This window comes from Parasteatoda tepidariorum, chromosome 10 (genome assembly GCF_982258835.1).
Source record: "Parasteatoda tepidariorum strain Cologne lab strain chromosome 10, Ptep-v5.0, whole genome shotgun sequence".
Lineage (NCBI taxonomy): Eukaryota > Metazoa > Arthropoda > Arachnida > Araneae > Theridiidae > Parasteatoda > Parasteatoda tepidariorum.
The window spans coordinates 16,910,457-16,937,824 of record NC_141764.1 but is presented as its reverse complement, the minus strand read 5'-3'; the positions used below and the strand labels follow the sequence as shown (position 1 = coordinate 16,937,824).

General features: G+C 26.0%; 2 long non-coding RNA genes across 2 annotated transcripts in view; one reads left to right on the top strand and one right to left on the bottom strand.

Annotated features, from left to right (window-relative positions):
• Positions 1-914: 914 nt before the first annotated feature.
• Positions 915-27,368, top strand: LOC139426192 (uncharacterized). The gene is made up of 2 exons (XR_011637386.2): positions 915-1,337; positions 26,731-27,368. It is a non-coding gene; the product is annotated as an uncharacterized LOC139426192 (long non-coding RNA).
• LOC122269178 (uncharacterized) overlaps positions 26,829-27,368 on the bottom strand; it is a 38,577-nt gene continuing 38,037 nt past the window's right edge. The window contains exon 4 of the long non-coding RNA XR_015429622.1: positions 26,829-26,967. This is a non-coding gene — a long non-coding RNA (uncharacterized LOC122269178). The remainder of the gene's footprint in view (positions 26,968-27,368) is intronic.

Below are 27,368 nucleotides of genomic sequence, written 5' to 3'. Positions count from 1 at the left end.
TAAAAAATTAATTCAAATTTTCAAAAATGTTTTGTCTACTAAATCCACATAAAATTAAATCAATTCAATTTCAATTAAAATTATAAATTATTTAGTACTCAATCACACTTAAGTTATTTAGACAAAATAAAAACCTAGAAATAAATAATGTTAAAATTATTGCTGCTAATATATACATTATTTATGGCAAATTTAACATCATATTCAAAGTTTTACAATAATAAATAAATGGAACATTTTATACAAAATCAAATAACTTTTTTTTTCATTTTTGCTGAAATTATAACTAAATAAAAAATACAAAAAGAACTAGTGAAGGATTCTTGTTTTAATTACACTAAGCAAATTTTAAATTACAGTGATTGTAAAATTTACAGACTTTTATTACCAATGATGTCTTTTTCAAAACTTTTAAAACTTTTATAATTGTAGTTATAAACATGGAAATATTTTTAACTAGATTCCATATATGCATCTAGATTCCATATATGCATAATTTTAAAGTTTTTAAATTTTATTGTAATAAAAAATATTCTAACTGTATTTGAATCCCTTTTTATTACAGTAAAACATCGAGATCTCAATGCGCAATTAAATAATTTTTTTCTTCATTTTACTATTGCTTAATTCTGACAACAGTATAACAATAAGACAATAACTGCGGAATGTTTAATAAAAAACCAGATAATATTTTTTAAGTTCCCAAGCTATTTGAATCTAGATTAAAGTTTTAGTTTAAAATAGAAGGCTTTATGTAAAACCAAATAAATTTGGTCAAATTGCATTACTGGACAATTTTAAGTAATTTAAATGGTATGCAGCATTTTAAATTTATACAATGCTTTTATCAAATTTTTTAAATTACATTTATGGTTAAATTATCATTTATTTGGTTAATCAAACTAACATACGATATTAAATAACGCATAACAAATAATTTTGTAATTCAGATTGCATTACGCAATGTTTGAATGATCCCCAAAGTTTGACTTCGGATATTTTCCAACTCTTCTCCCTCATTGGTTAGAAATCATGGAATATTGTATGACAGATAGAACATTTCATCCTTGGGAGTTTCTATTCTATTTCTATTGCAGTGTTCTCTCTCCCCTCAAAATAAGGGGTCCTACAATATTGCTGTCAGGTGGGCGTTTACAAGAGGGGAAAGTATTAACGGTTCTACAGCCCTAGTTGGCTGCTTGGGGCTGAGAAATAAATGACCATATGGGGAGTTGGAAACATATGACAGCCATTAAGGACATCCGGCCACGAGCCCTGCAAAAGATTGACCAACTATCTGATTGAATTATTTGCAGAACAGCCTTTGATCGGAACAGGTAAATATATATAGATTTCTTGCATGACTCATTTAAAGAATGGTTCTTTAATCACATCTTTGAAATGAAATATCTGTTTCTAAAAATAAGTTCTAAATTAGCAATGTTTAATAATTTCATTGATTACTTATTTACTTTCATAAAAAAAATCAATTTAAGTATTAATTAGAAGTAAATGACTCGTAAAAAAAATTAGGAATTTCGAAGAAGTAGTAAAAGCTGCTATGTTTGTATTAAAAATTATGAAATGGAAGAAAGAAGTTATAATTGTAAACTTTCTACTCTAAAACTCCCTAGGTGAAAAAAAAATGAGGCAATTTAAAACTGTTTTTATAAATAAGTAGAAAAATTTTAACAACAAACTCAAAGTTATTGCTACAGAATTTCAGAATTTTCATTTTTTAAAGAAAAAGATAATATTTAAGAGATAAAATTATTTTTCAATGCTAACAAATACTATATTTTTTTAAAAATATTACAATTGAGAGTTATAAGTTAGTTAAATATTCAATGCAACTAAATATTTAAAGTATCAATAAACTGAGTTTTCAAAACAGTTGTACTTTTTGAAGAAAAAAAAAGATTAAAATCAGTATTTTTAAACTAGTAAATATCAAAAAATTAATTTTCGAAATCAATAGCAAAAGTCTGATCTTTCTTCTTACTATATTTTTAAAAAAAAATAGTTTTCAAACCTATTTTCAGAACCCGTTCTTGGGCCAGGATTGTTAAAGGCTACACTAAAAAATTAAGTGGCCAAATTTGAAAAAGAAATTCAAATATCTTTTCAAATATTTTTCTGCATAGAAATCGAATTCTTCAAGGGAAAATTTAAAGAAAATTAGTAATATTTTTTGATCTCTTCCTTTCTTTTACTAATTTTTTTAAAACAATCTCAAAATGATATCTTTTGTGTATTTTGAGTAAGAACGAGAGGTTTTTTAATTATTTATTTTATCTGTGATTATTTTCATTATATTTTTTTTATTATTTTCAATTAATTGAATACTTTTTTTGAACTATAATTTAAAAATATCTTTAATAAGAAGAAAATACTGTTTCCAACCAAAAACATTTTTTCTTCTAAAAGTATTTATTTGTTTGGTGTAATGTTTTTGTGTAATTACTTATAACCTATAAGAAAAAGTAAAATTCATTTTTATACATTATCTAAAAATAAAACTTAATTTTTGTTAGTTGTGATAAATTACATTTTTGTTTACATTATCAATTAATTGTTTACATTATACAATATATTAACATTATCAATTATGTTTACACTAGCAATTTCTTTAACATAGCCTAAATTTTTATAAGCATCATAGTTGCAGAAAAAAAACATTTGATATGATAGATATTTAAAAAAATGTTCTTTCCTTGCAATTTACATCAAAATATATTCATTCCAATCTTAACAGTTGTTGCTATGTATAATTTGCGATACAATAGGTATCGCATAATATATAGTTAATACTTTGCTCGTGACTGTTTAAAAGGAGTTTTAGCACTGATTTATTAAACAATTTTAAAAATAAAAAATTATCGATATTGCTTTGATAGAAGTTTTTCAATTTTTTGAATTTTTCATTCTTAAAGCAAAAATAGAGTTACTTGGTAAATTTGTGTTATTTAAATGTTATAAGTTTAGTTTTTTTACAAGTAATTTATTATGAAAAAAAATGCAACACGATTTTCACAAATTTTATGGAAGGTTTGGAAGGTTTTGGAACATGGAAGGTTTTTTTTTTTCGAATCTATTAATTTTTGTTCCAAAAATTTAATCCTTTAACGTTAAAATTTTATCGACTCATTTTTGTTTAGAGAACTTTAGCAGGAATAATATTCATTATTATTACTTTACTTATTACATTTCAATATTTAAAATGTTTTGAAAATTTTTACTTCAACAATATATTTAAATACTTTTATCATGCAAAAAAATTTTCATAATTGTGAGAAAGGAAGGTATATTTATAAATTATTTATACCTCTTTATGCTTGCGTAAAGCATTTCTTTTTGATCAAAGACGCATTAAATAAATCAAATTTAAGCAAATTTGTTAAACTTTTTAAAGAAAAAAAAAACATTTCTGAAACTGTTTTTTTTAAAAGTAATTTAATAATAGATTTGCATTTGTTATTTAAGGTAATGCCTACATTTACATTATTTCATAAAAAAACAAGAAAATTAATTTTTACTGAATGGTCGTTGAAATTTCAATGCATTGTATTGTTTAAATATTTTTTAATAATTAATTTGTTTCTTGTTTGTAATGTTTGATCAGTTTTGAATATAAAACAGTCAATAGACTTTTCTTTTTCTTTTTTTTTTGTGGGATGGAATTATTTGTTTGTTTCGACTAGGAACTTTAAATCGAATGTACAATTATATAAAGTTATAATAACACATAATGTTTGAAAAATCAAATTATCTATCAACACAATGTGTCAAACTGATGTTATATTTTGGTCCGTAGAGTAAACATTGTCTTTAAACCAACATTTGCTTTTTATCAAAAATGTTTACATACATTAATTGTGAACATGTAACAGGCATTTTGCAAAAAATAAACGTAACATCATAATAATTTTTATCAGAATTTTTAAGTTTGTATTTTCATTTTTTATTTTCCTCTCTTTCCTTTAAATAAAAATTCAAGAAATAGCAACAATTTGTGAGACAGAAAACATAAAAATTGACGCTTTTATATCAGAGCTTATGAAAACGAGTAAAAGTGATTAATAAGTTCGAAAGTAGGTTATAAATTTCTCATATGAATATCTACAAATAACTAAAAATAGATAAAACAATAAGAATAAACCTGAGAAATATCATGCTAAAAATAACAAATATTTGACAAAAGTATAACAGAATTTTTTAAAGTAAAAATAATTTCCAAGAATTATTAAAAAATATTCAGACAAATTTCTTTACCAACTTATCATAGTACCCATGCAAGGTTACAATAATATTATTGTCATAGGCCAGCATAATGTAATAAATTTTTAAAATATTTTTCACTTACAAGTTATGTTAAACATATACTGCATTTGCTTGATTTAAAATCTCCCTAAAAGCTTCTTGTTCATCTGAAAATAAGAAGGAAAAACATGTAATCATTTCTAATTTTTTAATTTATATATTTTTAAATATATTGGTATATGATAATTGATAAACAATGAAATCTTAAAAAGGTGAAACGCCTGCTACTAAGCAAGTGTTTTAACAAGTTGTAATTAATTATCACAAAAAATGCGAAACAATTGAAGCTAATTTTGCTTTGATGTAATATTTTGATTTAAAGAAAGTATCTAATTTTCTCATTGTCTAAATTAATCCAACAAATTAGCACACATATTATGTTAATGACGTGAATGTTGATGTTTTACTTACCTTGGAAAAATTAATTAATTGAATTAATTGATTTTAAGTAGACAGTTAGGTATTATTTAAAAATAAAATTTACGAATACAAAATTTAGAAGATATATTATTTATTATTTTTTAACTTATAATAACTGATAACTTAATAACATATTAACTTTAAACTAAATTTAAAATCAAAGTTAAAATTTTGCACAATTTTCGGAATTTTATTGATTCTTCACTAGTACCCTTTAAGCTTCATACCGCATATGCAGAAAATTTCCCTACTATTCTCTGTATTGCAAAGGACTCAAAAGATAAAGTTAACCTTGTTAAGGTAGTTAGCCTAGTTGTCGTAAGACAAACATTGGGTAAAATCTCTGTAGATTAAACTATTATTATTTTCATCTTGTGAATATACTGACTAATATCAAGTGTCAAACTGGTGAGAAATTCCATACCTTATGAATGTATAATTATTAAAATTGTTAAGATAACACTTATAAAATTGTTTAAAATAATGTTAATAAATTAAATGTATAAAATTAAAATTGATAAATAAAGAAAACAAAAAAACACACATTGTTAAACGCTTATGATAACTCTATTAGTAAGCAAAATTAATTCTAAGTAAAAAAAATTTCTTTTTTAAAATACATATAAATGCAACAAAATATATTTAACTTACATTTATTTGTAAATAATGTATTTTTACTCATTACGAATTTTATTTACTTATAAGTTAGAAATTAACAATAAAGAAAAAATATGTGCACAATATTTTGAACTTATAATAGCTTTATTAATAAAAAATTATTAAAACTTTATTAAATTAAAACTCTATTTAATGGAATAAAATTTATGTTTAATAAAGAAATTAAGCATTACATTTAAAAGAATCACGAAAAAAAGCAACGGAAAAAACCCCCGATTAAAAGAAACCGGAAAAGAGTGCGTGTAATACCACAAAAATACAGAATCATTAAGTTTTGATGTGAATAATTAAAAAAAAAAATTACGACTGTTTAATGACACATAATTTTAAATGCTCGATTAAAGTCATGACATGACCACGTATTTTGAGATTTTGATCTGAAATAAGAGTGTGAATAGTTATACAAATAATTATTTAAACTATTGAAGAGAAATGGGACTGAAAATACAGTCGAAGTAAATAATCTTAAGTTATCTTTAATCAATATCAAGGTCACATAAGTATTAATATACAATTAACAGGTAAACGTAATTCTAACTAAGCAAAAAAAAGTTTTAATAGCAAGTGTATCTTAAATATTTGTAAAAAAAGATTTTTTTTTATTTATGTCGAATTTAATTTTTGTTTTATAAACATTACTTTGCAAATTATTATTTAATGTCAGGTAAGAAGCAATAATAGCATTTCGGAAATACCCATTATATAAATATAATCAATGTTATAAAATTCCACTGGTAATTATTACTTTCAAGTATTATTATTGAAATAAGTTTCTTATAAACTAGCTTCTTATGAATTTAGTTTGTCATAAATTTGCATTAATTTTACATTAAATTTGTTTGTTTTTTTTACACAATTTACATTAAATTTGCATTTGTTTCTTATAAATTTGCTTTCGTACAAGCGTAATTGAAATTATTTATGAAAGTATGGTAAAAGAATGCAAAGAAATTCTATACTTAAGCAAAATTAATTTAATTAATCTAATTTAGTAATGATATATGTAATCTATAAAGCGATTTTCTGACGCTTTTTCTTTTGGTGCTTTTTCTCAGGTGTTCTCAGGTGCTCTTATTTCCACCTACCATTTGAATACTTTTGCTGTTTGTTCCTTGATAAGGTGGTAAAAACAATTCGTACATTGTTGCACACTTCCAATGATTTTATTAACAAAAAAAAGTTCTTTTTATGTAAATTAAATTTTACTTTATAATTTACGCATGCAAAAGATATTTAACTTTGTGAATAAATCATTTTCAAATAAGTTAAAAATTATTAAATAAAGTAAAAAATATGTATACAATATTACACAATTTTAAAACTTTATGAGGAAAAACTGTATTTTTAAGATAATAAACTTTTATTTAGTTGAATAAAAGTCATTTTTAGTAAACAAATTACGTATTACATTTACATTTTAGTATCTTCGCCATGAATTCTTTGAAAAGATGCACATCCGAAAATCTCAATTCGTAATAAATTATTATTTAATAATTAGAAGTAATTTTCTTATTAACAAGCTTTAAATAATACAGTAACCAATATGATTAGTAATGTATAACATATCATAAAGAAGTATAAAAGTAAATGTCAAATAAACAGAATGAAAAAATGTATTATTATTGAGACTTTATCTTTCTAATAATAATATTCTAAATAAATTGAACCTTGAGTTAAAACAAGGATTTAAGAAAGCATCTTTTGAAAAAATGACTTATAAAAATATTAAGTACTAAGAAAAATAAAAATACGCATTAAGAAAAACAACAATATAGTATTTCCATAAAATATATCGACTCATATAGTCTATAGTTAAAATGTTCTTAAGTTTATAGCTTTGATTTCATATATAATAAAAGAGAAAAGAAATAGTTTAAAAAATATATTTAAAAAAAATACATCATTTTTGTCTTTTAATTATAGAGATTATAAATAATGTAAAGAAAATTATTAAGAGTAAAATGTCTTACGAAGTTTTCTGGTAGTTTTGAAAAAAAAAAAACATTAGTTTGTTATAAAATTATAATAACTCATAAATTTTTTTCTGTCCTATTAATTATCATTTATAACAAATGCTTGCATTCATAATTACAATATTAATTTACTTCGTAATTTTTACATCAAAAATAGGATCTATTTATTACTTTCCAATAATTATGACATTTTTGTCTTATAATTTTAAAAGTAGTAACTAGGATTTTGTGTATTCACTTTTTATTTGAGAAACCAGATGTTTTTTCTATATTATTCTTAGAAAATCAATTGACCTTTGAGATCTGAAAAGGCAATGAAAAAAAATGAATCTTCAGGAAAAGTAATTGAATATTAAATCCATGAATTTTTTTTCGTAAAAATATTATTTTTAAACAACTAAGAGCTTCAACTTTTTACAATATTTTAAACTTAATCTTTATTTCTATTTACAAACAATAAAAAGATAGTTTTGTTTTATTAAAATAACCACACTTCTTTTAATGTTATTACTGTAACAACCCTTTTATTGTATCGTTTCATTCGTTTCATTTTGATTATAAAAGATAGGATTGTTAGTTTGAGTTAGACTTCATTTACCTATTAAGTTTTTGAATTACGTTTTGTGTTCTGTGGATTTTGAGATTGTTTCAGATGTTAATTTCTTTTCTTCTCTTTTCTTTTTTTATGAAAAAAAGGAAGAAAAGATTCTATTTTTATCTATTTATTTACTCATTTTTGAGAATCAATAAATTTACAAAGAGGAGAAATTAAAAACATTCTTAAAAAGACTAAAGTACAGCTTTTTCCAACAATCGAAAAGTAAGCTTTAATAGCAAATTAATAAATACAAACTATTATATATATCTACAATTTAAGCTCCAGTTTTTCTCTTAGTTTGATTGGCCATAAATGTCCACATTCGTAATGTTCTTCTAATTATTTATGTCCTGTTCGGGATCTATTATCCTCCTCTTTTTACCTGAGCACACCTTTTTGGGTGGTCTCGGACGTTACTTTTACCCAATGGCGCGTTTAGAAAAATAACCCCAACACAATAGGAAGATATACAAGTTTCCTCACTGGTTGTCTGGCTGTACAACTTTTCTGAATCTCTTTAAAATGAACAATGGCCCGAGGTTTATTTACATCGTGTTATGGCCTACGTGATGTGAATGTTGAAAGTTTTCTCAACGTGTTACCATGTTGATGTCGCACACCCTCCATCAAAAACCTGCTCTGCGTGTCGCAGGAATAGGACCGTAACTTTATATTAGTGCTTCTTTTTTTCTTTTTTTTATGTATAATTCGCACCTCATAAAAGAGTGGAACGTTTATCGCCTCATAAAATTGCCATTATCTTTCATACTTAAATTCCAATTTATCAAAAGTGAATGTGATGCGACAATGATAAGGAAAAGAGGAAGTTATTTTAAAAATGTATATTTATACCCAAAATTTCATTTATTTATATTTTTTCTTGAACTATTAAAAATAAATAATGGATTTTTTCGGCATGAACAAAAAAAAATAAAGATTTTCATTTTCTTATAACTCTGTACAAATGTTATCCCTTTATATATTAAAATATTGGTTATTTTCATGACTATTCATATTTCATATATATATATATATATATATATATATATATGCCCGTCTTTAATGTATATTTTTAGATTTCTGTTAAAATTGGCTAATGTGTATCAATGGACCAAAAAATTATTTTAATGAGAAAATAACATTTACTAAACATGAATCTATTATCTTAAGATTTCATTTAAATTGCTGAACTAAATCAGTGGTTAGTTTTAGTTTCTTGGAATGGTAATATAAAGTTTGTCATTTTTTTACCATTTTTAGGAAAAGATTTTTTTAAAGAACAAATCTGTGTTTAACTATTAAACATTCCTTTAAACGAAGGATCTTTTGAATAGTATTTTTGGCGAGAATTCGTAAAATACACAGTAACTAAATGAAATATACGTTGAGTTTAAAAATACAGATTTAAAAATAGGTTCTTAGAAAAACCCTACATTAAATATAACTTTAAATGGTTGCAGCTTTTTTCTCAAATTATTCACAGTTAGCTAGAATCACACGTATTGAGATCGATATTTTAATAAATTTGAATATTTTTTGTACCAAAGATGGTAAAATTAATGTGCCTTCTGTGTACCAAATTTTGAACTTTAAACATAAGCAACATGGATACTCACCAACCAGGTTTTTATATCGATATGGTCCTAAAAATTTAAATAAAATTAACCGGGAAAAGTAAATCATCAAAATTGATAAATTAATTCTACCCAAAACATTTAAAATGTAGAGAAAATTTACTTAACATAAATTATCTAACTATTTTTGTTAAAAAATTACGTTTGAATAAATTATGATAAAATTATTTATATTAAATACTATAGAATACGCTTTTTTTTTTCCTTCTTTTTTTTCAATTAAGAACATATTAGTCATAACAGATCTTGATTTTTAAATAATTTTATATATCTTATAAAATTTAATTAACAGGAAACTAAAGGTAAGAATTTTTTTTCCTCATTTTAATTTTCAGTAATAAATTTATAAAATCTGCTGGTTTTTGCTAAATTATTTGAATTCAAGTCCCTTTAACCTCATTAATTTTAATTCTTCCTCTAGAATTATTAAATACTCCCTGGAGAATTTATATGAATTTGATGTGTTTCTTAAATTTCAGAGTTTTATGGGCCAATTAATGAAAGTATTGAACCTCCTTATAAATATTAATAATTTTTTAGTAATAAAGGTAACAATAATGTGTAAAAGCTATATAAAAATATTATTGTTTATAATATCGTTTTAGTAAATTGTAAAATCCAATGTCATTCTGCTAATTACGAGGATTATGTCTCCAAAGGAGAACTATGCCATAAGAGGGGAAGGGTGCAATTAAAAAATCCTTCATTATGTTTTTAATAAACTTTATTTACTTTTCAAGAGTAAATAATTTAATATTTTCGAAGAAAATATTATTACTATTTACTGAACTGAGCAATAGCTTTCGAACACAGTTTCTCAATCAAACTGAAGGAAATGATGGGCTTTATTATATTCAATTCTTACATTTTTTTTACAAAATAACAAAATATGATTTAATGTCACTTTAGTTATTAAAATAGTTCAGAAAATAATTCTACATGGTTTTTGAATAATGATTGTTCACTTTTAAAGTTTTGAAAATACCTTGATTTAGCACTCAAATCAATTTTCTTCATTTTAAACGTTCAGTTCAGTTTTCAAAAATCTATAAATGAAAGGCATGTATAGTATTACAAGACAAGCGTAATCTATTTTATTTAAAAGAACAGTAGTTATATAACTGACAAGTCATTTATTCAAAACTAATAAGTGCATAAGTCTTTTTGTGAATTTTTTTGAAAAAATATCTAGAAAAGATTTATAAAGAGCTTTTTTTTGCATTTTCTTACAAAATTTTTCTCCATCATCAACAGTCTATCAAAAATAATCGAAAATTTTATTATAATCTAAAATGGCAATAAGAGAAGTCATGGTTTTGTTTTGAATAAAAACAAATTTGTTTTTAAATTATTATGCATTAATTTGTTTCAGTCAGTAACAAAAATTTCTTTAAAGAAAAAAAAATCAATATATGGTTAAGTCAAGCCTTAAAAAATGAGTTCTTCTCTAAACCATGGAGAATGGTGAATAGGTTAATAGAAGAAAATGTTAAGTAACATTTTAAAAAACCCTCAAGTTTCATAACAGGTCAAAAACATATTACGGTTTCTTGTATTATGTATTAATTTATCTTTATTTGGCAGAGTTTTAATTAGGACAGATTTTTTTCAATAAAATCCTTTACTGTCATTTAAAAACAGATTTTATATTATTTACTGTCATTTACAAATGCTTTCTCCAAGTTGGCTGACGCTTTATTGTATAATTCCACTTAACTCTTATATAATTTAGTATTACTTAAAATATACTTTCATTAATCTTTAACACTATCACTAAAAATTCTTCAACTAAGCTAATATTAGATTTTATTTCTAACATAATTTTCTACTAAGCTAACATAAGCTCTTGTAAAATATTCTTTCTCTAAACTTCCTTATGATTGATGAAACCACTTAACATGTACTTCCACTAAGCTTTTATATTATTTAATAACATTAAATATTTATTTAAACTATGGTTTTATAACATTTTCTATTACTTAAATTATGCTTTCACTTAGCTTTCATAGCATGCATTGCCATTTAGCATATATACTTTTACTTAGTTTTCAAATTTAACTATTTGAGATTTAGAACACTAGAAGCATTAAAAAGTGCGGGGAATCTACCTATTAAAAAATAGATAATTGTTTTTGCAAAAATGAATTCCCTATTTCCATTTAATTCATTATTTTCATTGGAACCATTGTTTCATTCCACTGTTCACGTAACTACGAACGAATTCAAGAAATTCTTCAAATGCGAGCACAAGTTTGTGCCATGGATGGCACAAATCGAAGAGAAAACTATCGAACATTCCTTTAACTGCGTTAAGAAAAAAATTCCATCGATATTTCCCAACCGACAGAGCATAATGAAAAATCGGGGAAGGGGGGTTGCCAATTCAATTTTCACCCTTTTCACATTCTTCTTCAGTCATGGAGAGAGGCAAGATTTAATCCGAATACTTTTGGGGTAATACTTCCTTGCTCACCTTTCCCAGAATTCCACTGAAAGCTCACTCCATTCTATCACTGGATATTTCACTTTTCTTACCAACTTAAAACTTCAATTTTAATTTTGGAAAACTTTAACAAAAATAAAAGTTTCAGTACAATGGTTATCATGATAAACTGTTAACTGCAAACCGAATTAAGCTAAGCTAAATTTAATTCCATACAAAAATAAATAAATAAGTGAAATAAAAAGTAAAAAAAATTTTAACAAAAAATTCACATCAATTGAAATAATTGTGGAACAGTCTTATTCTCTTTATTTTTTTTTCTTTTACTTAGAACAGATTATTTCTAAAAATTGAACATTTAAATAAATTTAGAGCTTAACATTTATTTTAAAAACTATGTTTAATTTGTTATTTTCCAAAAAAATAATAGTTAAAAGCAAGTATTCCATATAATAATAATAATAATGTTTCAATTTTCTTTCCAATTTCACATATTGTCTCAAGAAGATACAATAAATGTGCCTTAAATTGCATGTAGTTCTTGTTAATTTCATAGAAAAAGCAAATATATTGTTTCAAGATGAACTTTTTTATGTATTTTTCACATACCTTAATATACTTTACTTTTTCAAAAACATTACTTTATATATTACAGGAAAGCATTCATGATCAATTAATACTAATGTAGTCACTAAAGGAATTAATTATTTATACCGCTTTGTGGAAATAAAATTCATTCCTTTAATGTGACATGTTGCTCAATGCTAGTTTCAAAATTCGGTAGCTGGTCCTAAATAGCATATTTAGAAGTAAATAGCATATTTAAAAGCATATCAAATACTGCCAAGATGTTCAGGAATCATGACAATAATGACATGAGTCATTATGTTCATGACACCTAAATAATAATTACTTGACCAAGAATGTCATAGATAGTCTTAGTTCTTACTATTTATGCTCAATTTTCACCTCCAATGTAATGTTCCAATGGTCACAACCAATGCACCAAAAATGTATCTCTCAGTTTTAAAAAACAAGATTAAACGTTTTCCTTTATATTATTGGAGTTAAAACATTTAATAAGATAATTGGTTTATACGTAATCTGCTACCTAAATAACAGTCAACTAAATGAATGAAAGTACATTTAGTTGACTGTTAGTAATTCGAGTTTTTAAAAAAAAAGTTGAATTTTTTCATGGATATTGTTTTTACGCAAATATAATGTGTATAATGTGTAGTTAAAAAAGGTGTATAATGTGTCTTATCTTTGATGGTATTTCTCATAAAAACGATTTTATTAAAAATTGAGACTGTTTCAGGATCTGAAATTTCGCTTCACAAATTAAGCAAGTAGCTAACACTAGGAAAAACTAATTTAAAATAGATATCTCATATATTCTTTGCGAAATTACTTAATTTGGAAATAAAAAATCTTTTCTGGAAGTCTTATAAAATTTAGAATGAAGAAGATTAAAATTTCGAAAAGGATTTTCCCATTTCACTTAAAATACAACTTCAATTCAACTCTTCGATTATCGATTATCTCCAGAATAACTGGTCATACTTTGTTGAAATTTAGTACGAACATGTGTTGATATATTAAGAGTGCAAATGAAATAAACAATCAAGAGTTCGAAAACACTAACGCTTGTCTGAGTAGGAAGATATTGAACACTGGTTACAGTACAAGTCAAGATGTTAATAGAGATATGGTCTCCTATAGTAGATGTAATATTCTCCTATTACAGAAATTCACACCTTAGTTTCATGCCGTCCTATTCCTTAATATGCTTTACTTAAGGACCCTGAATTTTGGGTGAAAGCGAGTCGCATTCGTTGTCCAATTTAACCGTTTAATCCATCCGGCAGATATCTTAATTTACCATAAAATTATCGACCAGGTGAGCTCTGCCCGGACGCTCGTTGTTGCCAACTTTCAATTACTGAAGTAAGGACAAATTATGTGTCTGAAAAAGCGATCATAAGGCTCCAAGATTACCAATTTATCTTATAGATATCCTAATTTACCATAAAATTATCGACCAGATGAGCTCTGTCTGGAGGCTCGTTGTTGTCAACTTTCAATTACTGAAGCAAGGACAAATAATGTGTCTGAAAAAGCGATCATAAGGCTCCAAACCTTCAACCTTATACTTCTCACCAGTCAGAGTGCCTCTTTTACAAACATAGAAGATAGACGGTCCCATTTTATGATTATTGTCTATATAATGAAACGTCAATTGCTATATTGGTCGAATTTTTTGAACAGGTCAGGTAACGGATCATACTTTTACCATTACTTGATCTGGTTTTACGGTGAACTACTCGCCTGGTTTATACTTTTATGTTGGGAAACTGCTTAGTTTCCAATTTATGCGAAAAACAGCAACGAACTATAATGGCAGCAAAAGTTTTGATGGTATAAAAAAAAATTTTATGTTGGTGATCCACACACCCGACTTTGTACCGATAGTAATAAGACATGGTCAAAGGTATAAGGATCAGATCTTTTGAGTCTAATGATAAACTTTTCAGATGTACTCTTGGCCTTTATTTCATTTGAAAAGAATACAATGAGCGTAGACGTAGATCTCACCTGAATAATCATTTTCTCTAAACTTAAGGCATTTGTCAGATAGCTTATCCAAATCGATGGCATATTCTTAATTTCATAGGAGTGCTCAGCGAAGGGCATTTTTAGCTCATTTAAGGAGAAAATCATTAAAATTGTAGACAACAGGTTCGTGTGGCTCCTGAATTCCCGGAAAATTAAATTATTTGTCAGATGGATTATCAAGATAACTCTCCTGACCGTACTTTCTTAGAACTTATGTGGGACATTCAGCGATGGACGATTTCAACTAAACTAAGAAAACTGTCCAGGCCCTGAATACAGCATTGCCTAACAACAGGGGCCGATTGCTACGGAAACTTTTAAACTGCATTAAACAGTTTTAATTTTGAAAATGAATCAGAAGGGACCATAGCCTCTATTATCCCTTTTTTTCATTCGATTCTGTAACTACTGTTATATAGCTTTTGATTCCGATGTTTGATGGCAACGTGTCCGAATTCAAATTTTTAATTGGTTATTTTATTCGTATTTTATGGTCATATGTTCCTACCACTTTTTAACTGCGCAGTAACTCTGGTAATGACACAAAAGAACGAATTTTTGTTGCATTTATACAACTATTTGATCTTGCCTGATTCGGGAAAAGGAACTTAAAATCTGAAGTATTAGTTTTACTCCCTAAGAATCAGAATTTTTAAAATAACATTTTCAGTATATATTTTTTGTCAAAGTGTACAGGTTTAAAAACATTATATATATAACAGGGTGTTTAGTAGATGTTACGATAAACTTCTAGGGGAGTTAGGACTCGTCCTCAGGTTCAAAATTGTATAGGAACCCATGCCTGGAAATCTCATTAGACGCGGCTAAGGACTCTTCCCTATTTTGAGCTGTTCAGACGCACACAAAGAAATAATTCTTAAAGGGAAAGGGCTCCTAGCTGCGTATGGTGACATTTCCCGACTTGGGTTCCTATGCAATTTTAATCCTGATGACGAGTCCTAACTGCTATAGAAGTTTGTCACAACTTTTATGAGAGCCCCGTTTATATAAAAGTTCTTAAGCTTTGAAATTTCGATTAAAAATGGACTAAAGATGTCCTTTAAGGAAATCTGTAACTTGAAGAAAGAGATCAATTGAAGATTTGAAATCCGACTTGAAATTATCCAAGATATATTAAAAAATTTCATGCAAAAGGAAAAAAAATTTTCTTAGTGTAGTTAACGAAATTTTAAAATCCCTGTAATTTTGAACGCCTATGTATTTTTGCAAATCGGAAATCAAAAAATTTTTCTTTGAATTTAGCCACAGAAGACGATTTTTCAGAATTCGATGGAAAACATTTACAAATAATGAATTGTAAACTGTAAATTTTGTCGAAAACGCATTTTGCTTTTGTAAAACTCATTTTATCTTTCGAGTTATATAAGATTAAATTATCTAGCTCGTTAATACAAAAGGTTTCACTTTAAATTTTGTGAGTCTAATATGTGATACTTAAGCTTATGAAAAAGATTTTCACAATAAAAATATACCTTTAAGGTTTGAAAGCACTCAGTCAAAAATTTTAGTTTGTGTTAAATAATAGTATTACACAATTATAAGGTTTAATTCTAATAAGTTAATTTGTTTTTTAATTTTAACTCATTTAGATAGCAGCAAAATATTCATATTTCTATTGTAAATGTACAATTATTATGGCTCAACTTTGAAATGATTTTTCGAGTTATCTGCTTCAAAACGTAAAAGAGTTACTTTTATTCATAAAAGCAATTGTATTCTATAATACCTTTCTGCTTAAATGGAAGCATTAGTTTAATTTCAGCCCCAAGTTCAGATTACAGCAAATAATTTATATTTATATTGTCTCGTATTATGATTTAATGTTCAACCAATTTTTCAAAGAGTGCATCCAAGTCAAAATTTCTGATGTTTTTCCATTGATGTACCAACATAGACTCGATAGTAACCATCAATAATTCCATCAAGAAACATTATATTTTTTGATGGTAACCATCATACGTCACCATCACCTCAATGTATGAATTCGGACTGATTTATGATGGTCCAACGTAAGAATAGCAACTTCCGTTGATGGTTTGTTTATTTTGAACCATCACGAATTTGCATCGTAGTATCTTAGAAATCAAATGTTGGAATGATCATGAACAATCATCATCTCAATGCAGGAATTTGAACTGATTTACGATGGTCCAACATTAAAAAAAATTGTTCTGATGGCTTCCTGAGAACCAACAAGAATTCCCGTTAAACCATCATGGAAATGCATAGTTGGAACCATCACGGAACATCATGGATTGTTGGTTCATGCAAATCAAATTTATCTTGATGGTTAACGATTACAGTATTAAAGTATCATTTTCCATCATTCCAAGATGGAAGTTTGTTGGTTTATCCAAAACCATGAGCAAGTAATGGAAAATGTTGGATGATGGTAACCATCAAATGATGTTGGAACATCATAAATCGAACTGAAACCAACGAAACCCATCAAAAATTTTTGATGTCCCATCAAAAATTTTTGATGGTTTTGTTGGTATCAAGAATTTTGACTTGGGTAGGCATATATAATGCCTAAAACGAGTAAGAGGTTCTTTTATCCTTTAACGAAACTGATTCACGACTTCTTAGAACAGAAATTGATTGAACTATTTTCTTTTAATCTTTGTTTCGTCAATTTAATACCATTCCACGTAAAGTACAGAACCATATTACCTTAAATTAGCATCCAAATGTTGAATTCTTCTACACGAGGAAATTTTCTCTATCAACATGCTAGAAATTTTACTGCCTTTCAATTGAATTCTGTACAGTAGCTTATGTTGCCAAGTTTCGAAAACTCTTAAACATTTATTTCATATTTTTAAACTCTTATCATGTCCCCCCCCCAGACTCTACCATATTCAGCATACTGTGGATTAAGCAAGCCCTGGAACTAAATAAACTTTCGGGTCATGTATCAACTTTAGATAAATGTGTCATTTTTCCTCTTTTTTGTAACAATGGCATGCATCATCCTTTATATCTCCCAAAAAGGTTCTTCCCCTCCCCCTATTCTATGTGTATAAAAAGCCCTCCAACCGATGTTCATAAGTTCTATTGTTCCATTCTATCTCAAAACCTCCCCTATTCTGTCTCTCAGCTCTTTGTTGCCATAGTTACGGGATTTTGAATGTCTCTTCAATTTATTATTAAGCAACTAAAGCACTGCATCAGCTTTTCTGTATTGTTTGTTTAGTAATCAAAAATATTTTTTTCTTTTCATTTTGGAAGATTTTTTGCTATCAGTTCCATTTTGAACCTATCAACAAAAATTAATGTAATTAATTTGTTATTAAACAGCGAACTATTGAGCAGATTTTATTATGAAATTTTAAATTCCTTAAAACAGTATTTCGAAAATTACAATTTTGAAAAGCTTGGTTTTAAAAAATGATGCATTTCTAAATGTATAAATGACACCTAACAAAAAGTAAGCCTGTCACAAAATTTTTATTTATGTTTAACAATTTTATAATGTTCTAAATAGTTACTTTAAATCTATTAAGCATAATCCTATCGTTCACGAGGTTCTTTTCTATTTGGTTCGAAAACCAGTAAAAATATTTTCTAGTTTGCTGCTATGCAGATAATTATATGTTAAAAATATCAAATTAACCTGTTTTACATTGAATGATAGATAGAAAAATATAAGGCAATTTACGTTTTTTTATTAAAATTTGAGACAAAACTTTGCTACAAAATAATTTGTTCTCTTACTCTAATTAGATCTTCAAAAATATCAAGATTTTTTTCGTTTTGTCACACTATGGTCAATCCTTTGGAGTCTTCTCTACTCTCAGTCGTCAAAAGTATTTTAGTGATTTTTCACTCATTTAACTTATAATACGTAACTGTTCGAGATAATCCGATTCAATGGAGATCATAAAAAAAGTCACAGAAGTGGTGTAAAAAGTTATTCATTGCATGAATTCAACAACAAATACAATGTGACCCAGTGTGACAGATTTAATGTAAATAAATATTTATTCAAAGGAAATTTTGAAAAAAATATATAATGATTAGTTTAAAGATTACATAAAGAAATTTTTACCACTTCAATATTTAACAAAATTATTAAAGAGCCCTTAAGCAGTTTTAAAATTGCTTTAAATTTCTAAAGCTAGCCTTGCTCTATTGTGATTTAATATTAATATACAAATAATACTTTACCTAGTTATTTATTTTCTTTAAAAAAAATTTTATATTTGAAATTCTTTAATTTTTATTAGTATCTATTGTTAACTAATCCAAATTTTAACTCTTTAGAGGCTGTTCTTAAATGATAGAAATAGAAATAATAATATTGATATAATAGAAATAGTGTTAATAGCGTTTAAAATGAAATATATATAAAATATTAAAAGTTCCTTTCAGAAAACTTCAAACTAAATTTTATACATGAATTATTTTTCAAAAAGAAAATGTCCCACTTGGCTGGAATAATTATTAAATTACATTAAAATTTAGGATCTACAGCCAAAAACTGGCGTTTAATTTATATAATAATGAGGTGCTTTTTTTCAGCACTGTACTAAATTCTGGTAAAAAATACCGGCACTCAAGATGTCAGTACATTTTACCATAAAACCCATTGTCACCGTAAAATTTTACAGGACAAAAAATCTGATTTACTATGTTTTTAGAAGCACTATATACTTAAAAATCACTGAATCACAGTAATTGAATAAGAATTATTGTAATTATTACTTTTTAAAATCTTATGATAAAAATTGATTTTTAGGTAAAATATATTTTATGGAAACTGCACTTAGGATGGCAGTATTTTTTACTGTAAATAAATCCAAAATTTTTAATAATGCTGTTTTTTTTTCTTCTTTTAACGAGATCCCAGTTTAGTATAATTTTGAACTCAGAAACTTTCATAAGTTCATTAAGTTTGCTTTATTCCATTGCTTTCCTTGTTAATATTATGAACTGGAATCACTTAATCTGTACACAACATTAAAATTACAAAAACAATGCGTTCAGACATTCAAATGAACTTATTCAATTGATTAAAACAACTTTGATGATTCGTTTTGCCAACTACTTGAACAAAAAGCTTAAAAACTAAAAGTTTCAATATTATAGAGAGAAGAAATCGCAGCAGGTGCAATTTTCATTTCACGGCTTTCTCGAATTGAGTCATCATGAAACGCACGTTTGTGAATCATCACGCAGCACCCACAATTATCGCAAACTTATTCCAAGGTCTTGAAAATACTTAACCTTCAAAATGCATGGACCAGTTTTTTTAGTTGGTTTCGAGGTTATAAATTCGTTCCACTTTAGAGTACATCGATGATAGTGGAAACATTTTATCCACATAAAAGTCTAACCTTATCTACTCTAATACTGCACTTAAGATATTTGCAGCCATTATCTACTTTCTTTTCTTTCTGTTAGAGAAAAAAAAATTCTACTAGAACATAGTTGCTACGTTTAATTGATTTAAAAGAAAATAAATTAAGAAAGCAGTATATGGATTTTGAAATTAGATCTGGACAATATGTTTTATGGGACATTCTAATGTTACGTAAGCAAATTTTAGAGAAAAAATTTAGAATCCTCTATATATGCAGTAAGATGGTTAGATGTTACTGTATAATATTGATATCTAGAAAAAAAACGGACAGCAAAATTTTACTTCATTTTTAATCAGGTATTAAATTACATCATTTCCTTGTTCATGTTGAACCATAGTATTGCGCAATCAAGTTTAAAAAGTGAAATAAAATTGTTCAATTTTGCGTCACATTAACGAAGCAGCAAATCTGAACGATATTCTTGTTCAATACGCGACACTAATTATGACAGAGGTTCTACTTTAATAGCACACAAACTTTTGGAAAATGGTGCCACTGAATTAAATAACTAGGTTTCAAATGTAGCGACGTTGTAAAATATTGTTATGTCGATTAAAAAACAATTTTGAATGAAGCGTGACTGAATTTGTTATTTTTCTTTAATTTAAAAATAATGGGATAATTATTATAAATTATTAGAGGGAGAAATTACTTAAAAAGGCTGACATTCTTCTTAAAATAAAATGTAGCATTTCTCAATATAAATGTTTTTAACCTTTTTCACATGCTTTTTAAATAAATCCTTGAATACATTGATAACTGGAGCATGTTTTTTTCTCTCTCTCTCTTTTTTTTTTTAAGCTGTTTTAAATTTGTAGAAAAAGTTAAATTATCTTTGTTAAAATTTAGATGTTTTGTCAAAGTTTATTTAAAATTTTAAAACGTGCGTTGATAAGGTTTTTTAAACAAAGGCCTGTGTCAAAGGTTGAGAACATCTTACATCTTGTGTGTAAGAAGTGCCCAAAAAATCTTCCTCTATACTTAGTTAAAAAAAAATTCTGTAAATAAACTAGTTTTATTTTTAATATCTTTTTAATAAAGCCAGTTGTGTAAATAAAAGTGATTTTTCTAAATGGTTTAATCTTAAATAAAAGCTTCACATTGAATTTTGTTAAAATTAATAATCATTGTTGATTTTTTAAGATAAGGCATTGGGAAAGTGTATTGAGTTATTAGAAGAAGTCACTGATTTCTTTCTCCTTTTATCAACTATTGCATCATTAAAAATTTAATTGAGAATAATTCAAAATAGAATATTTAAAACTTATGCTTGTATTTTTCAGTGTATTTAACATTCTTTTCAATCTGAATTATTTGATTTTTTTATTATAAACTATTTGTAACAGATGTAAAAAGAATAAAAAAAACACGTCATTGTGTATGCGCAAGCATTCTTTACGATTTACAAAAACTAATTGCTCTACTTAAGTAATCCTCATTTTTCTTTTTCTTTTTTTTTTGGGGGGGGGGATATAAGCAAAATTTATAATATTCTTGAAAAAAAAATTTATTTGATAATACTAAATACGAAATTTATTTACAACAAGATTTTTTCTGGTACATTTCGATAACATTGTGACGGTGAAAAAGTGAGTAGAATAATCACGTGGAAAAAAAAATTTTCGTGAAAAATTGTCACGTGACAATTTTTTTAAAAATACATTAGAAAATAAGAACTAACTATTGTCATATAAATGTGAAAATATTCAACAACACGCAAGGACATGCTATTATTTGACATAAGAATGTATTTTTTTTTTTTCAAAAAAAAGAAGAGGCCCTATTTCTAGAATAATTTCTGTTCACAAAAACATATACGAAACTGGTTTAAAAGTTACAATTTGCTAGAACAATTGTAGTAAATTATTCTTGATACTCTATTTTTCAAATTACTTTAAAACTAAACTGTAGACGATCTTAAAAACTCAAGCATTGTAGTATGACAAATTTTATTGCATAACAGGAGAAAAGCAGTGAAAAACACTATTATTATGCTAATTACACTAATTATGCAAAATTGTAATCTAGTATGAAATTTTAATAATGTAACTAATTACTTTTTAAAAAATTGTTTTTAAAACAACGTTTAACAGTACAATCTAATATGGCTGATATGATATGAGTAAGTAATATAACTGAGTTTGAATATGCACTGTTTTTATGAAGATTTCAAGCTACATGTTTGGACAGAATTGAAGAAAAATAAGTAAAAAGTTTTACGAAACCATTATATATCATATGAATAGTTTTCAAAACTAAATTTCTATAACTCACTTATAACTAAAATTATTTAGGGCAACGTCTAAATAAAAAAATAAAAAAACGGGAGCCTCTTCGCTACTTTTACTCGTGCATGTGAAGTATTTGTGACTGCGTTTCTTTAAATATTTTCGATACAATAGCAAAAACAGATCAGAAGAATAAAAATCATACATAATGCATTTATTATGTGTTAAAATTTAACATTATTACACATTCGTAACTATCAACATAAAATATATATGATAAAATTTACAACATTAACTTATCACAAATAGCTTAATTAAGCTCTTTTTAGTAATACTGACCATATATCTAAATAAGCATACTACTAACTCATAACTGGATATTTGTTTTCGAAACATATATGAAATTCATTTTATATTCATAACTGTACAGAAGACATTGTAAAAGAGAAGTTGTAAACAGTTTATATTTATAAAACACTTGTATATCATTTGTTTCTTTTATGTTAAAGTAATCAACTTCTCATTTTTTTTTCCTTTACGAGAAATTATCTTATTTAGTAGCGTACGCGCTGAATTATACGGTGAATTTAAAACAAACTTTTTAACAAAAATAATAATTATAATGAAAAATTTATTAATGCAATAAAGTATTCTAACACGCGGAAAAATGCATATTAATCTTAAATCGAATGTTGATTCTGCAAACAATATTTTTATAAAAAAAATAAGTCAATATGCGTGAAGGATGGGTTTTTATTTCAACTTCTCTATGCTTTAAATTAAATTTTGAAATATTAATTATACTCAAAGCAACTAAATGAACTGAAAAACCATAGCATTTATATTAATTATTACTATGTCTCGATTTAAGTCATCACATCAGACTGAAATAATATCTTGTTATTAATAATATTCGTTGTAAAATACACACCGTAAAATTTCCGGGATAATAAAAGTAGCAAATTTGGGACAAAAAATTTAAACCAAATTTGTTTTCCCAACTGAAAATGTTTTTCAAAATTAAACAAGAGATTTTTTTAGTTAAATTGAATTGTTACTTTATAAATAAAAAAAATAAAATTTTTGAACAAATGTGCCAATAATTAGAATACAATTAAATTTTTAAGAAAAACAATATTTTAAAAAAAAGCATATTTGAAGCACATTTTTATCAGAAAAAAAAACTTTAAATTAGAAGACATTTACTTTAAAATACTTGGTAAACAAAACTTAAGACCGAAAGGCACCTGCGAATACTTTTATGAAAGGATTACGTTGCATTATATCGAATGAATTTATTCAGGAAATTATAAGTAAGAAATGTCTATACATACAAACATTTCCTCAAATATTAGAATTTTGAGAAAAGTATAATAATAACTGGGATATTTGTCTTTGAAATCTTGATAAGCAAGCGCATATAACATTTGAATTCGATAAATATCACAACAACGACTTTATCAATATAACAACAACTCAACTATAACAACGACTTTATCAATCAACGAATGACATGTTAAAAAGTGCATCAAACAACATTACACCTTGTTTTAATCTTTATAACATGAATCATTTAATATAAATGCATTTTCAAATATATTTTTTCATTAAACAAAGAAACTTTCGCTAATGTAAGGTACTTTAAGATATTATTTTTAAACCATGCAATTTATTCCAGCTTTGACTGTTATCACTCAAAAGTAAACATCAAATTGAATAAAACATACATAATAAAAAATATAATAACGTTACACTAAGATACTGAATGACATAAAAATAACATAAATTGGACAGCATAATAATTTGAGTAACTAATCAAATTTTACTTGTAAAAAAAATAATTTCATGTATTTTAATAGGTATTTAAAATTATTTACCAAGCAAACAAAAATAATTATAATAAAGCAATAAATTCATCTTTAGTTGTAACAGGAAGTTTAAGCAAATATTTTATTACCGTTAATTGTTTTAAACGTAAAAAGTATGCATCATCATACATTATTTAGAATCTCTAATGTTAAAATTAAGGTTCGTTAAGTTCTTATTGTTGAAAATATTTAAATAAAAAATTTTTTAAAATGATTAAAACTTTAGCAACTGTGGTATAATTGCTTTTAACTGCAGCGTTTGTCAACTTATATTTCGCTATAATAATCACAATAGTTCTAATAAAATGTTAAACTTAAAATTATTAAATATCTACAGCATTTAATAAAACAAACTTTTTATTAAATAAAATTTTTTTCAACTGTGAATCTAAACGAAAAAACATTGAAATATTGTAAACACCTTTATTTGTAAACGCTGTATTAAGTCACTCAAAAATCAACAATTACTACTTACTATTTAATACTTACGCATTTAATTTTTCTAATATTAATCCAAATTTTAATCGAATTTTTGTCACATTTTCCGTTTTCAAAATAAAGAAGCTACTGTTCAATACTAAACACTAATCTAGACGTTAAAAACATCCGTATTTCTTGAGTGATAAGTCACTCTTCAATAAAGTCATTCAGAATTGACAATAGGGGGTTGGCAAGTGTCATCCCCAGAACACCTTCCCTGATAGGCCATCTTTCAAGATTACCCTTCATATCTTTAGGCTACTGGTCAAAGGATTCCTCTCCGAAATGGCCGAAAACGACCATTACAGTAATGGTCGTTAAATGTTATGAATGACACATTAACGTCTCTTTTTCCCACTTTACAGAAATCGTTAGAAATTTGATGTTATTTTTCACAATTATTATTTGCCCATAAGTTATAGTAAAATAAAAGATGGTTTGAATTGGGAATTAAATTTATGTTGACAAGGTCTCATAGTTTTATTAAAACGCTAAAAATATGCGTTAATACAATTTATTTCAGAAAAATACGTGAATTTTTTTTAAATTTCAGAGAAAATATGATATGATTAAATAATAATAATAGATAGATGAATATGTATCAAGGATAAACAATCAAGGATTTGTTGATATGATAGTGCAAACGCAACGATAATTGTCCCTACATAAAGTTATAATAATTTAATTTCTTAAGGTATTCTATTGCTCGAACTAAAGCAGATCTCTTAAGAGTTGTTTTCCAACAATTAAAGGTTTGCTAAAACTAGGATATATTTTCAAAAAATAAATTTTCTAATTAAATGAGAATTACTTCCTCAGATATATTTTTTTACTTGATTTAATTTCGAAGTTAAACAACCCTATAAATAATTAATAAAATATTAAATTTAAATTTATTTATATATTTACGGTTTAAATTTATTGTATGCTAAACTGAATAAGGTACGTGACAATTCAAGTTACTGCATCGTTTGAAATAAATCATTTTTAGAAACAAAATATTAGCTGAGTGATTATTATAGGATCATGAATTTGTTAGTTTTTTTGATAATTAAGAATTTATGATAAAATCATACAACTGCAGAGATAATTGTCCAAAAATACATATTTTTTAAAAATTAAATACAAAACTAAATAAATTGGTAACTTGCATAAACATGTTATTGTTCCAAAATTTCCTTTTTGGCCTCTTTAATTAATTCTCTAAAATCTGTATATCCATATTCCATTGAAATACGTAACAGTATTAAATGGCCATACTTTGAAGATTAAAAACAAATTTTAAAATACGTCTCCCTTAAACTAACGCTAGATTATATTATGTGCAGTTTTTCTCTCTAGAATAAATGTATAATTATGATAGATTGCTATGGAAAGTTGGAGAAATGGATAATTGGACTATGGATTAAATAAAATGTTTTAACTGAGGTTTCACGAAATACTCAAAAAGTTAAAATCTTAAGAACTTCCTTAAAGAGCTATTTATTAAGTATGTGATCGAATTTTTTCTTAGCAAAATTTATTAGTTTAAAACATACGCTAAGTGTCCTAAAATATGCCGTCACAAATTTCCAGAATTTTTTTTTTTGGGGGGGGGGGATACGAAGATATTTAAAAAAAAGCTGAAATGGATGACTCTGCTAATGCTATTAGTTTTTATATAACTACTAAATGTTTTTCTTTTAATTCCCAAGTATACTTTGCTCTATTATATTTTAGTTGTTTCTAAAGCTGCATTGTCTAGCTTTCTTTCTTTTTTTTTAAACTTTAAGTAAAGCATGCATAGATATTTAATAAAATGTTTCGGTCATTTATTTTGAAAAAATGATGTATGTTTCATGTCTAAAATAGTACTAATGTTCCTGTTGAACAAGTAATAATTAATACACGAAATAGCCTCAATTTATATTAAACACATATTTTCTAAAATAATTCATGAAAATATAAAACAAATAAATTATTGACATAGAAACCTTTTTTAAATTAGTAAAATCTATAACATTAAAGTCTATAACGTAAATCATAACAGCATATATGTCTTAAATGTCAAGTTTGAATCAACTTCAATTTTTTTATTCACAGGTCTTCTTCACTTCGCTTCATTTTTCACTAAAAATAGTAATTTCTTGAAATCGATGAAACAGCAGACAAGCAAAAGTTGGAGTGGAAGGGGAGTTATTTAATGACGTCACCAGAGACTCCCCCGAATGAGAAATCGATGTTCTGTAATTAAATTTCGTGTCGGGCTCAGGTGTGGTGGCAACATACGAACACAGACTTGACGAACGACTAACTCAACTCCATGTTCCAAGATGGCTGCTGTCAAAAAAAGATGAAGAAAAATATTATAGTTGCACGTGTGAAAAATCTCTTAAGCATTCGTACATACAACACACAAGGAGAAAAAAAATATATAGAAACGAAAGAATATATATATTCTTTTTTATGCTGGTATTTTATTTCCAGAACAAAATTAGCTTACTAGGTTGCCTGATGAGTTCAGGAACGCAGGGGAAATTTATGGTTCCCTGGACGTAACACTCCCTTAATTAAGGCGAAGTGATCTCCACTTTTCGTACTTTTTCTTTCTTTTTCACGTCCATTAGAGATCGATAAGATATCCTCCATCAACATATAGCTAATTGTTCCTATCAAAGGTGCCTTTCATGGTTAATGAAAAAAAAAGTTTCTCTGTTAATTAAAACACGATTGTGGCTTTC